At 39.6% G+C, this 13,701-nt stretch overlaps 1 long non-coding RNA gene across 1 annotated transcript in view; it reads left to right on the forward strand.

Moving 5' to 3' along the window:
- The first annotated feature begins 838 nt into the window (after positions 1-838).
- LOC149827393 (uncharacterized) overlaps positions 839-13,701 on the forward strand; it is a 32,739-nt gene continuing 19,876 nt past the window's right edge. Inside the window, exons 1-2 of the long non-coding RNA XR_016434737.1 lie at positions 839-914; positions 1,030-1,121. This is a non-coding gene — a long non-coding RNA (uncharacterized LOC149827393). The remainder of the gene's footprint in view (positions 915-1,029; positions 1,122-13,701) is intronic.

Raw genomic sequence — 13,701 nt, forward strand, 5'->3', positions numbered from 1 at the left:
GATGGTGGGGACTGCCATTTGTGACCACTATCCGGGTTTCTTTTTCCTTTCATATTCCACAATGCAACGTTCCAACTATCCTTGTTTTCATGTTTCTACCCTCTTCATGGAGACAGATGCTTTCCCTTTTTTTGGTTGCATCATGAGTCTGCCAGCCAATGTGGAACTATCGCCATGTGTATTACATTTGAAATGCGTCCTGATCTATGTCACATTGGTGCGGGTGCGGCAATGTGGTACTTTAAAAAAACTTGGGTGCGGGGGCTGCAGGAGGGCATATATATAACAATTTTTGATCCAAGGCTGGGTTCAGCAGAGCCAAACCCAGAAGGGTTGGGTTCAGTAGAGTCAAACACAACCCTGTTGGTTCGGCACTTGCGGCAACGGGGGGGGGAGGAGGAGGAGGAGAGAGAGAGAGAGAGAGAGAGAGAGAGAGAGAGAGAGAGAGAGAGAGAGAGAGAGAGAGAGAGAGAGAGAGAGAGATTGGCAATCGCTGCCGTCGGAGGAAGAGAGGAAGGCAGATGAATCGTGCCCTAAACCCCCGCCCCCCACCCCCCTTTCTTCTTCTTATTATTTTTGGGTCCAAAATGGACTTGGTCAGAGTTGATCGAGTCCATTTTGGACAGATATAACCCTGGGTGTGGTTGATCGCATGCAGGGCTTTGTTGACTGCACCGGGTGCCGCACCTGCACTTGCATTGACGCGGGTTCGACACCTGGTTAGCCGAGTCACTGTGACTTAGGTCCAGATGATTAAATACTCATTAGATTTCTTCTCTTAGTTGGCATCTTTGATATTCCTTTATCTGCTGAGTTCGCCTTTATGCAGATGCGCTTGGTTTATTGAATTCAATTAGCTAGGGAGATGGGGACACACTTAAAAGCTTGGAAATTCTTACCCTTCAATATATGAGGTGGATATTCTGGCATATCAATTTCAATATGTTTGACTTCATGCACTAATTGGGTGTATTGTATGCTCTTTTCATTTGGATTCTGCTGACAAATGTTTTTTCTGTGATTTGCTAGGATAACATAATAGTGGAGATTCACAGTTTTCATCGTGGAACCATGGATAAATCCAGTACTCTAGAATATATAGATCAAAATGTTCCCAACAGGTTAGTCAATTCTTTCCATGTTGAAATATTCTTCCCATAGTTGCATATCTTACATAACTAGGGATGGCAGTGGACCAGGGTGGGGGCGAGGGACAAGGTCTCCTCTCCACCCCCGCCCTGTCTCAAAATTCTGCTCTCCAGGTTTTGATTTTAACCTCCATCCTCGTTTCATGTCCTCCATCCCCGGTCCAAACGGGGCGAGGTGGGGCGGGGCCCCGTTTCACCCCGGTCCACTGCCATCCCTATACATATCTTTAATCCATGTAAAAGTTTAATCATCAAGCTTTGGGGAAAACTATTACTGGTTTATGTGGGCTTTCATTTTTAGAAATAAATACCTGTCACACGAATCTTCGTAACCGTGATTGTTGTTGAATTTCACATACCGCCAATAAAGTTATTGTTTTCAGCTAATGATTCTATAATCTTGGAGTTGGTTGCTTCTTCACTCTCTATTTTATAACTACTTAGTTTTCTTTTTTGCCAATATTAAAGGTTCTTGGTGATGTCTTGTTATTCTTACTTTATACATAAGTAGTTGCATACCAAATGTTTGATTGTAATAGAAATGCTTGCCAAATGTTTGATTGGAGTGGAGCACTTGGGGGAGAGTGAGCCCCCTAAGTTCCCTAGAAGTGACTTAGTGCTCATTTCTCCTCTATGTGGATTGACGCCTTGCTCATCTCCAAAGCCTAAATGCGTTCTATTTGTAACATTAAGGGTATTCAGAAAGACTTCGACGCTATGTCACATAGGTACAGGTGCAGGTACAATGTATGACATGGTACAAAGGGATACGTATGGGGGTATGACCACACACACACACACACATAAACACACAGAAAAATGCACAAATGTACTATAATTTACAAAATGCTCTACAATGTAGTTGTAGATTGTGAATATGAATTGAAGGTCTAAAACATATATAGTTAACGTTGGGCTCTTTTCATCCTGACTGTTATCTACATGTTGATTGGATCATTTGAGTAGATAAAATTGGTCTTGTCAAGTCCAAAACTCAGTTGACCCATACCCGAAGTACCCAAGTGCTGGTGCGGGTATGACACGTGTACGACACGAGTACAAGGGGCTGGTAGAAGTACCCATGTTACACAGCTCGGAAGCTAGAGCAAAAATAAGGTTAATCCTGAGAAATGGGAATTGATCCTCATAAACCTCAGTCCTAATTGAGTGGATCAGTGGTGTGTGGACATTGGTTGGTGGGGGCCACACCCGTTAAATACATTTCTTCACTATTATTTGCCAGAGGATGTGCACCAAATATGGTTAAACGGAATGGTGAAGGTTGAATATTGCCTAGTTGGATGGAAGGCATGATTGCTATCCTACACTGAACAACTATGCTTGCTGAAGCATGTGCCTATGATTCTCCCCTTCTTTTAGATTCTAATGTTCAAAATCCTTAAGCTAGTAGTCTAATTCTCAACCGATGCCTCAATGATTTTCTCTAGTGTGGGAATGGAGATACCAATTAAACTCCACCTCATTGGGTGGGAGACGCTGTGCCTCCCTCTGCTCGAGGGAGGGCGGTAGAATTGAGAATGTTGAAAGATTGAGATAAGGTGTTCTTGGGTTATATGGATTAGTCAGCGGTTAATGGAAATTTAGCCTGGATCATATTCACAAATGTCGTTCTCAGTAAATTCTTTGCAATGGAATATCTTGGGAGATTTTGAAAATTTTTATTTTCTCGGAAAATTCTTGTACAATATCGGTTATTAAACAATTATAAATAAGTATTTAATAAAAAATATTAGAAGGAGTTATAACAAAACATTATTGATAATATGAGGTATAATATTAATTAATATTTGATAAAGCTTATAATATGGTAATACATAAGTGCCATGGGGCCATGGGTAAGTATCACCCAATCAAATTATGGGTAATGATTAATAAACCTAAAAAAAAATATTCCTATGATCGTTCAGCAAGAAGAGGAAGGGATTCTTCCTTTTCTATTTAAGAGGCAAGGCACCTCATTGTTTCCTTCATCACTGAATGTGGTAGGTGGCTGCATTGGGTTGTGAATGTCATGAACCAATGCTGTTCTTCAATCTGCCGCTTATGGGCTAGAACCAACACAAGAGATAACCACTTATGGGTTCAAACACAATAACAAGATTCAAGAAAGCCACTTAAGGGCTAAACACTCATGAAAAATATGTATTTGTATTAGGTAAATCCCTTAAGAGAAAGGAGTACCTGAAGAGGAGGGGGCAACCCCTTTATACACAAGAAGTAGGCTCTATAGAGCAAGAAATATAGCCGTTGGGTAGCCTCCAATGGCTCTAGAGAGCTTCCAAAAATGCCCTCAACAAAAGGCATATTTTACAATAAAAGGAAAAAAATAAAATACAAAAAGAAAAATAAGAATATGCACTATTGCAATTCTACATGTGAAAAAACCAAAATGCCCTTGAGAAACATATGTATATATATATATATATATATATATATATATATATATATATATATATATATATATATATATATATATATATATATATATATGTGTGTGTGTGTGTGTGTGTGTGTGTGTGTGTGTGTGTGTGTGTATACATGTGCGTGTGTGTGTTTACATGTATATTAACAGTGAAGGAGATAAACATCTCTTTAAATTCTTTAAAGAGTTTTAAAGGTTTTGAACATTGGGAATTGGTTTGAAAGAAGGCAATTTACAAATATGCCTCTTCATACCAAGCCTTTTTTCATGATAATACTGTAATAATATCACGATATTTTAGGAATAGGCGAGAATTTGAAAAATATCTCAATATTATCAAGAATACTGTGTGTTTCAAATATATCACAATAATATTGTGAGATTTTCAAAATCTCAATGATATTTATGACTGGCCTGGATGAGGTTTGTAAGGAGTAAATACCTCACAACCACAGGGAAATCCCTGTGGATGATAAAATATCTGGCTTGCGCATCATGGGCTTACAAGGGGATCCAATGGGGTTGGTGGGTTAGCCAACATTGGTGGTGGCAGGCTAGCAATGGCTGGACATTCCAATTCTTGGCTAACAAGTGGCAGAAACATGCCCTCATTTTAAGAGGTGGATGGAATGATGTGTGGGAGAATTAGCAAAGGGCTTGATATGACAGTAGCACAAGTGGTTTCCCTATATCAGGTGGACCCACATGCCTTCATTTTGGGAAGGGGATTCCTGTAGGTGGACAAAGCGGTGCTATCGAAGTTGCCTGACCAGCATTTTTGGAATGGCAGTGCATTGGTCAATATAACTTGTAGTGTGTTTTGGAGGAAATTCATGGTAAGGCCTGAGGGAGGATTCATGCATGCTAATTTGGTTTAGTGGGTGCATTCCACACACAACGTGGGTGGCTACCTTAGATGTGCTGGTCAGCTGTTCATGTTAGACAGGCTACAAAAGTTGGAGCGGCTCTCTCCAACCGTTGTTTTCTCTACGAAAGAGCATAAGAGGACGTGACATGTCTGCTGGTAATGAAATCAAAGTCGCACAAGGGTCAATACAAATGCCAAAGGCAAAACAAAAGCACATAAGTGCATGCAATGGGTACAAAGAGCTTAAATATGCATGGGCACAAGTTCACAAAGGGACAAAACACAAGCCAATCAATGACTAATACATAAGATCACAAGAGGTACCAATGGGCATACACAAAGGACACCAAAAACATAATAATAATAATCCTTTATTGAGTTAGAATGCTTAATAAAGCATTAGAAACAAATGAGGGTTTTTAACCCTAGTTATATACAAGAGGTGGTGTCAATAGTAGGGGTGGCAAAATCTGACACGACCCGCCAACCTGCTTTTTAGCCAGGTTCAGGTTTGGCTTAAACGGGTTCGTGTCGTAAACGGGTCGACCCGCCTAACCCGTTTATTAAATGGGTCAGGTTCGTGTTAAGGGTATGCCAACCCGCCAACCCGTTTACACAAACCTGTCAACCCGCAACCCGTTTATATTTAAAATGGTTCTTTGGGATGATTGAATTCGCAACCCGTTTGTAATCCAAACTGGTAATCGTGTCGACCCGTTTTAAATATACACGATACTTTTAATATTTAAAACCCGCACTGCGGAAGTGACAAGACTTGAGAGCAATAACATTAAATGTGAGAGAGAGAAAAAGGTGAAAAGTTAACCGCAGAGGTGACAAGACTTGAGAGCAATAACATTAAATGTTCTCATCTGAAAAAAGCGTTAATTTTTTTTAACATCAAATCAAGCTAAAAGTATAACTCTTTAATCTTTTTAATTTCTTCTTACTTAAAATAACCCCCCCCCTTCTTATCTCCTACTTGCAACATCTTTTAACGGAGAGATATAACCGTGTCAGATCGACCCGACCCGTTTATTAAACGGGTTAATTGTGTCGGGTCGGGTTACCCGTTTAATAAATGGGCCGTGTTCGTGTTTGCCACATTCGACCCGTTTAATAAATGGGTTGGGTTCGTGTTGAGGTGTTCTGACCCGCCCACCCGACACGATTGCCACCCCTAGTCAATAGAGCTATTGGAACAGTCCAACAGCTAGAAATAGAGTTGTTGGACTGTTCCAACAACTCTATTGACTAGTCAACTCTATGTTGACTTGTCCAAAAACAACCTAACTAAAAGAAAAAGAAAGAAAAAGAAAAAAAAATAGTTTCAAATAGTTATAACATATATATATATATACACATTATAACAATTACATGTGTAAAATGACCAAAATGCCCTTATATGGGAAAAACCTATTACAATAATAAAATAGTTAATATATATATCTATGTATTCATGTCCAAAGCGGAGAATGCATGAAGAAGTATTTGTGAGAGGTTCGGGGTGTTAAGATCCCCTTTCAGTGGGATCAAAGAAGAATTCATTAGGTGGTTCTGCTAGGACGTTAGGGAGAAGTGGAAGGCCAAATGCTGGAGGCAAATTTATCATATAGTCCTCTGGGAGTTGTAGAAAATTCATATAGGCAGCCCATGTTGTGGCTGTGTATTCCGTTCGAAAGGTAAAAGGAGAAATGTAGGCAGGTTGTATCCAGAGCTTCCTTAAAATCCCTTGGTCGCCGAACGAGAGGCTGGTTATTAGTGTTTGGTCAAGTCTTGGATGAATCCCAAGTTGCTGGCTTCTGACTGGTCTGCAGGCTATTGACTTCTAAGTGGTATCCTCCAACATGGAGGGCAATATGAGTGAAGCTGGCATTCAGTGTTCGGAATAACAAGGACGTGTTCATTCTAGCAGGTGTAAGCCTTACAACGGGGATGTGCTGATCTCAGACATAAACATGTCAGTGAGCTGCTCAAATGAGGCGTCTCGGAGATTGCTGAAATCCATTAAGGCAGGGAGGAGAAGCTTAAGCTGTGAGTTCCTCCGGTTAAAGTGGGCACTTTCCGAACTGGTTTTGCTGGATTCCTCCCCCTCTATAGAGGTCTGCCTGCTCCTCTTTAAGAGGGTTCGTAGAGGGGAATGGTTGTTATGGAGGGATAAACCTCCTAACTGAGATGTTTTGTCAGATTGTGAAATTCTTTTGTGATCTGGTTATCTTCTAACTTGTACATATTGAAATAAAGGAAGGGGCCCTACCCCACAACGCACAATATGTCATTGGAGTATGTTATTAGATGTTAAACATGCACTCTTGAAGATATATAGTCAAAAAGTCATGCGTGCAGATTAAGGTGTGCTCTAGTTGCTATAAAACAGACTATAAGAGCTTGGTTTGAGGAATTAATAATAACAATTTCTTCTCATGTGTTCAATATGTGATCCACCAATGTCTGAATCTACCTCTAGAGGAAGAGCTGTTGGATGATATGGTAATCACTCGAGATGCCATTACTAGCATAAGGAACATTAATGTAGCTTCGACCAAGCTGTTCAAAATTGGAGTCTTGGGTGTTGTAAAGTATTTGTTATGCTAGAGGTGGCATTCCTTAAGAAGGATACCTCTTACTTCAACAAAAATATGCATCTAGATATTAGAGCACATTCAAAGGAGGAAACAAGGAAGGTAGAGAGAACATAAGTGAATGTGAAGTTTAGAAAGGATGGTGGTGTTCCATCAGTCTATCCTACATTGTGTAGGCAGTTAGTATGGAGCCTCATATACTGAACCATATCTCATCCTGGTCCTATTTCTGAGGTATATTAGTTCATGACCATGCTTGTTCAGTTTATATATTGTTCAACAGGTTAGAGAGATGTTAGAACATGGTTTAAAAATGCCATTGTGTTGAGGTGAGTGGTGCCTTTGAGCTTCCATCTTTTTGCCTCACCTTCCATGGGGGAGGAGGGGCATAAGCTTATCATAGGGTGAGGCTTTATACCTCACATGGGGTGTGTAAGCCTTCCCTTTCCACACATTTTTCTTTTTCAATTTCTTGTAATAAGAAGATGGGGTTTCTATATTGATCTTGTTTATATCTTTTTTCTCTTTAGGTTAGATTTTATTTCTTTTCAAAACATTTTTACTAGGAATTTGATGTTTAGTAAATGATCAAGTGTTTAATATTATTTTTTGGTTACATGTTAAAATTTATTTGCTTTTTGAGTTATGCTAAATGGTATGCATCTTCATTTGGTAAATTATGAACTGCCGTCATATGTTTTCATTAAAACAATTGTGCATTCTTTAACATGCAGAGGCTTCATTATCTGGAGTGGAGCTACTCATTCAAAAGATACGTTGTTGTGAAAAGCATTGAGGCGTAGTGAGGCGCTCCACCAAAATCTGAGGCGAGGCATAAAGCGTAAGCCTCAATTTTTTTTTTGAAAACTAAAAAAAAAAGTATAAAAAATATCTAAAATTATAAATAAATAAAAACTGCTTTATTGATGAATGAATTACGCTTTATAACAATACAAGAATAGCCAAAAAATAATAAACAGAGCATGTTTGGGCTTGGCTCATTTACCAAGGGTATGAGCTAGTGACTCGTCTTCTTCTTGGAAGGACATAGGACATTTAGGAAGATGGTTTCTTGAGGAAACCATCCTTACAGGTTGCTGGTGTGTGGTGTTGGTTCAAGTCTATCATCTTTCCATTGAATGAAAAAATAAGAAATTCTTTTTCCTACTCAATAACCATGTTATGTTGACATCTTCAGAGTTTGCTAATTTCATAATATTAGTTATTTGCATTGATCACCTAAAGTTTCCCTCTCTTTGCCTTAATGAAAGGCAAACCAAAGAAACTTAAGCCTCAAGCTCCTCTTCAGGTCGGAAACCAAAAGCAATTCTATGAGCAATACAAGTTCAGGTATCCAGCTTCCAAGCGGACCTGTACAAGTCATAGTGGAAAGCTACATGATCCTTCATGAATTGCAGAACAAGTGCCTTATAACTAATTTCAAGAAAAATATGATCAACTCATGGTTATGAGGAATGCTTACAGCCACTAGAAGTTCTACATTGTAGAAAATCTGAAACCGTACACATGAGCATTCAACATACCAATCACCTTTAAGGCTATAAAAGGACTTGTCAACTTGAAGCTGAAAAGTTTCATAAACTCAGACAAAAAACTACTCATAAATGTTCAAGTGGATTAGATATATAGTCAACAGACAAAACAAAAAGAATGAGTGGAGGAATCATGCAGATACATCATAGATCAAGGGAGGAAATAGGCATAACCCCAAATAGCTAAAAACCTATGTCACACGGACTCGGCTAGGGGGTCGACTCACCCGCGTCGACACACCCCGACATGAGTGCAGACACGGGTGCGGCTTCGGACATGGGACATACTCTGTCAATAGGTGTCAGACTCGGTCAACGCACTTGAGCCGAGTTCTACTTTATAGACTCGGTCAACTTTGTTTGAGTCTATATTCATCCATTTTTTAGGACAAAAAACTAAAAAAAAAACAAAATTTTTTATATTTTTTTAATATATATATATATATATATATATATATATATATATATATATATATATATATATATATATATATATATAGCCAGACTGTATGCACAGTCAGTCACAGACTATGTGCACAGTCACATGGCCAGTGCTATCTTATTACTTTGATCGTTCTCAGTGCTATCTTATTAATTTATTTGTATATATATATATATATATATATATATATATATATATATATATATATATATATATATATATAACCAAGTCTCTGTGTCCAAAATTTTTGAAATTACGCCGCACCCGCACCCATGTGACATAGCTAAAAACCATACATCATACACAAAGAACTGGTATATGTGAAAGACAAACATAACAACAATATGAGGATAAACTTAAATGAGGTGATAAAATATTCTTTTTAGGGCTACAATTCAGTACAACTCTCGTGCAACAGCGAGATGAACCCTAAAAGACCAACTTTTGAAAGCTCGGGTTAGGTTGATGATGAGACAAAAAGAGGTGGGAGAGACCGAGACGAGAGGTGAGAGAGAGCAGAGAGACCAGGGAGAGGCGAGAGAGAGCAAACGAGTGAGAGACGAGAGTGAGCAGCGAGTGAGAGAATGAGGCCCCCCGACCCTAATTTGCAATCCTAAATTTTGGTCAAATAGGGGCTTTGACCCCCATTTGACCAAAAAAACCAGGCGTATATGCCTCACCTCGAGGCGCGCCTTGCCCTGAGGCATACGCCTCAAGGCCTTTATGCTTTATACCTGCGCCTCAAGGCATAAAGGTCCTCACCTTAAGGCGAGGCATGATTTTTGCGCCTTGAGGCACATTTTTAATAACACTGGTTCTGAGATTTGCCATGTGGATGCAGAAATATTGGCAGCAGTTCACCAACAGGTTTGACCTTTTTCCATCAATTTTCCCTCCATTAGTTTTAGCTGATTCTTTTCTTGATCTTTTCCCTAAAGACAAAATTTTTATTGGTAAAAAGGATGAGTAGTAGTAGGATGGTAGAACCATTCAATTTCATTGATAGAGGAAAAGTTAGTTCATGAGAATGATACATCATATCAAATGGGAATCTCCTCAGCCATGAAATTCTTTTATTGAACCATCTTTCTGAGCCGTTCATGTGCTTGCAAAATCAATGACAATCTAATGTAGAGTTACCATAAGCTTCATAGATAGGTGGGAAGCGCACTTCCTCAACACTCGCTTCAAAAGCGCAAAACTCTTTGCTTCCAAAACTTGATAGAAATCTCAATTCTCCCACGCTTCTTCTATGCTTTGCATACGTTTCTTCTATGCTTCCCTACATGATTCTTACACGTTTCTCTCATGCTTCTTTTTATGTTTTTCATGTGCTTTTTTAACGCTTACCGCTCACTTCTCGTGTACTTTCTCTAAATTGGCAACCATCATTTTTATATTTTGAGAAGAATTTAATTCTTACACTATGAAATCACAAAATTTAAGAATAATCATTTTTATTTTAGTTTTTATTTTTTTCTCCTTTGATTTGTATTTTGCTTCCCACTTGATCCCATGTCACTTCCTCTTTTATTCCTATTTCGCTTTTAAATTGATTCCTCACTTCCCGCTTCTTAAATTTTTTAAAATATCTCACTTCTCACTTCCGCCTTAAGGGAACAACCCATCTTACAGGAATTCCAAGTGGGGCAATATCCAAACTGTTTGACTTGGAGGATTTGTATATGGATGGAAGTGCTTATGCTTGAACTGTGGAGGGCCTTCAAGAACTTTACTTGTTGCCACGTCTAAATTGTTTGGATATAAGAGTGGCAAGTGAAAATGACTATGATTACATCAAACAAGCTGCCACACAAAAGTGGACGGATTTCCCAGAATTGAACTGTTACATTCAAGGAGGTCACAAATATACAGAATTTGATCATAGTACAAAGATGTGGGCGACTAAAATAGAGATGGCCGATTTAATGCATCAATACTCGGAGCACGCAGACGTGTAGATGAGTTGCATATTCATTTGGAAGATTTTTTCATGCTTCTTGTGTGCATGATATACACTAAGTTGAGTACGTACTTTGGAAATGTGTTCTTTTTGGTATTTTTGGTTGCTGCATTTAACTGTTCAGTGTATGATTTGGGACAAAATATGAAGTTATTTCACTTGATCATCTCCATGTTTGAATCTATATTGCTGCCAAATAAAGCTAATATTTTATTTTTGAACTATTTTTGCTTCCCCCTCTTGGAAGTCACTTTGGGTTGGTTCATCTCCTCCATTCTATTCCATTTATATCAAAGAATGACATTGTTTCCTAGTGACTTACATTGTAAAGTTGCTTCTAGAGTTTGTTTTGCTTTCGTTGAGTCTGATGTAAGTTGCTTGGTTCTGGTTAATCAATACCCATAAGGGGGCTACGGGCTATGGGCTAAATTGTGAATGAATTAAATGTATTGAGCTTTCTTTTATTCACCCTCGTTGTGATTGCAATTCTTGTCTCTTTCTTCTCTCTTGCACTCTGATAACAAGCTTCCGCGACTAGCAATCGAGCGATAAGAAGGCTTGCAGTGATAAGGAAAGACCGTGATAGTCACATGTTTTTGAAAATGCATTTTAGGCCAGCCAAAATATGCAAGTTTATCTGCCCAATTATATATATCCATATAGGATTTTTACACCAGGAGGTAAGAGAAAACAAAAGCTCATAAAATGAAGATTAATTGTGTACCTATAATGAAATCTATGCATCAACTCCCCTCACTTCGCGATTTGAATACTTTGAATAAGGCCTTCCGTATTAAATGGCTTTCGACTTTGTGTTGCATGGACAAAGAATGGGTTGTGGTCATGAAAGCGAAATATAGGCTGAATGGATGGCCTTGGTGGTGGGCCAATAATTATAAGTCGCAGGCAGGATACAGAATTTGGAAAGCTTGGTGGAAGGAGCTTCAGCATCTTGTCGATGGGTCTATGGTGAAGGTTGGTGATGGGAGAAAACACACTTTTTTTGAAGGACCCTTGCTCCTCCAATCACCCTTTTTGGAGGAGTTTTGTTTCCTATATCGAGCGGCTAGGGATAAGGGATGTCTCATCATGGATCGTTAGTCCGCTCTTGGTGGGTGGGACGTTACCTTGCGGGTTGTATCATCTCAAGTGGTCGCTCATGAATGGTTGCTACAGATGGGTCTCCTCTCTTCCATCTCACTTGTCGGGGTCACGGATCAACTACATTGAAAAGCGGATGGGGGTAATGAATTACCACTTAACCTTGCATTTGAATGTATAGTTGTGCCTATTGGTGCAATGGCTTCCGGATCAAGCCTTATGGGGTAATTGTTCTCCCGGCAAGGGCATCCTTTATTGGTTGGTTGGTGCTTCTAGACAAAATTTTAACGGAGGAGAATTTGCAGATGCGAGGCTTTTGCTTCCCTAGTCGTTGTTCTTGTGCTTCTAGACAAAGTTTTTTTTAGGGTTGTTCTTAGGTTCAACTGTTAGCAAGCCTCTTTTTAATGATCATTTTAGTTTTGGTATGTTATTTTTAGTGCTGAAACTTTTTAATGATCATTCACCGTGTTCCGGACCGCCATGTTTTTCACCTTCTTGCTCTGATGTATATACCTCTTTTGCACTCTAGAGTGCCCCACAAGGCCTTACTGCCTAAGAACCCCATGTATTCAGACCCTCTCTTCCCCTCTTGATGTACTTTGCTTTCAAGTATCTATAAAGAAGCTTTTTGCATCTCTCTCTCTCTCTCTCTTTGTGTTTGTGCATATGCGTACTCTTGCTTCCGCTCGTGCGCGTGTATTATGCGTTGCTTGTGCGCTTAAAAGGCCTGCCTTCAGTGTTTGTGATTGCCCGAAGCTACGTCACGGGGGCCTTCGCTTCCAAGCCCATGACAAGTTGGTATCAGAGCCTTGTCGACACTGGGAGTGACAATGGCACCAAAGAAGATTGCCATGACCCCTTCAAGTAGTATGGTTCCTGCTGAAGAGGACTTCATGGTTGATGATCGGGTGTCAGCCATCTCGCGCGATGTTGCGGAGCTGATTGTGTCAGTGACCAACATGGAGAAGTTGGTTAATGGAACTTGTGTCGCTTTTAGAGATCTCAATGCAGAGATCAAGACAACAGTAGAGAGAGTAGAAGACTCAGTGGAAAGTCTTGCCACTAAACTTAACTACTCGGTGGAGAACTTTTCCACCAGATTTGATGATTTGTTGGGTCAGTTCAATATCATGGCTGCTGAATTGGATGTTGTTGGGTGAAAGAATGAACAGTTGGAGCGACAGTTGAGAACTACCCCGGCTGGAGGTGTTACAACATACGTGGATAGGCCACGTTACAGGCTACCTAAGCACGCAAAGTATAAAGACACGCAGGACTCAAAGGATCTTGAGAATTTTATCTACGAGATTGACCAGTTTTAAGAAGCTGCGAGGACAGAGGATGATGCAGATAGGCTGCGGACCACAACAATGTACTTTGCGGATGAAGCAACCCTTTGGTGGAGACGTCGCTTGAGTGATGTTCGACGAGGATTGATTGCTATAGTCTCATGGGAAGACCTCCAGAAGGAAATGCGAGACTACTTTCTACCTAAAAATCAAGAGAAAATGACCCACAAAAAGTTGTTGGCATTGAAACAGACAGGGTCAATGCATGACTATGTCAAGGCATTTTCTTCAATAATGTTGGAGGTGGAGAGA

This window comes from Nuphar pumila, chromosome 10 (genome assembly GCF_984573655.1).
Source record: "Nuphar pumila chromosome 10, dmNupPumi1.hap1.1, whole genome shotgun sequence".
NCBI classification, from domain to species: domain Eukaryota; kingdom Viridiplantae; phylum Streptophyta; class Magnoliopsida; order Nymphaeales; family Nymphaeaceae; genus Nuphar; species Nuphar pumila.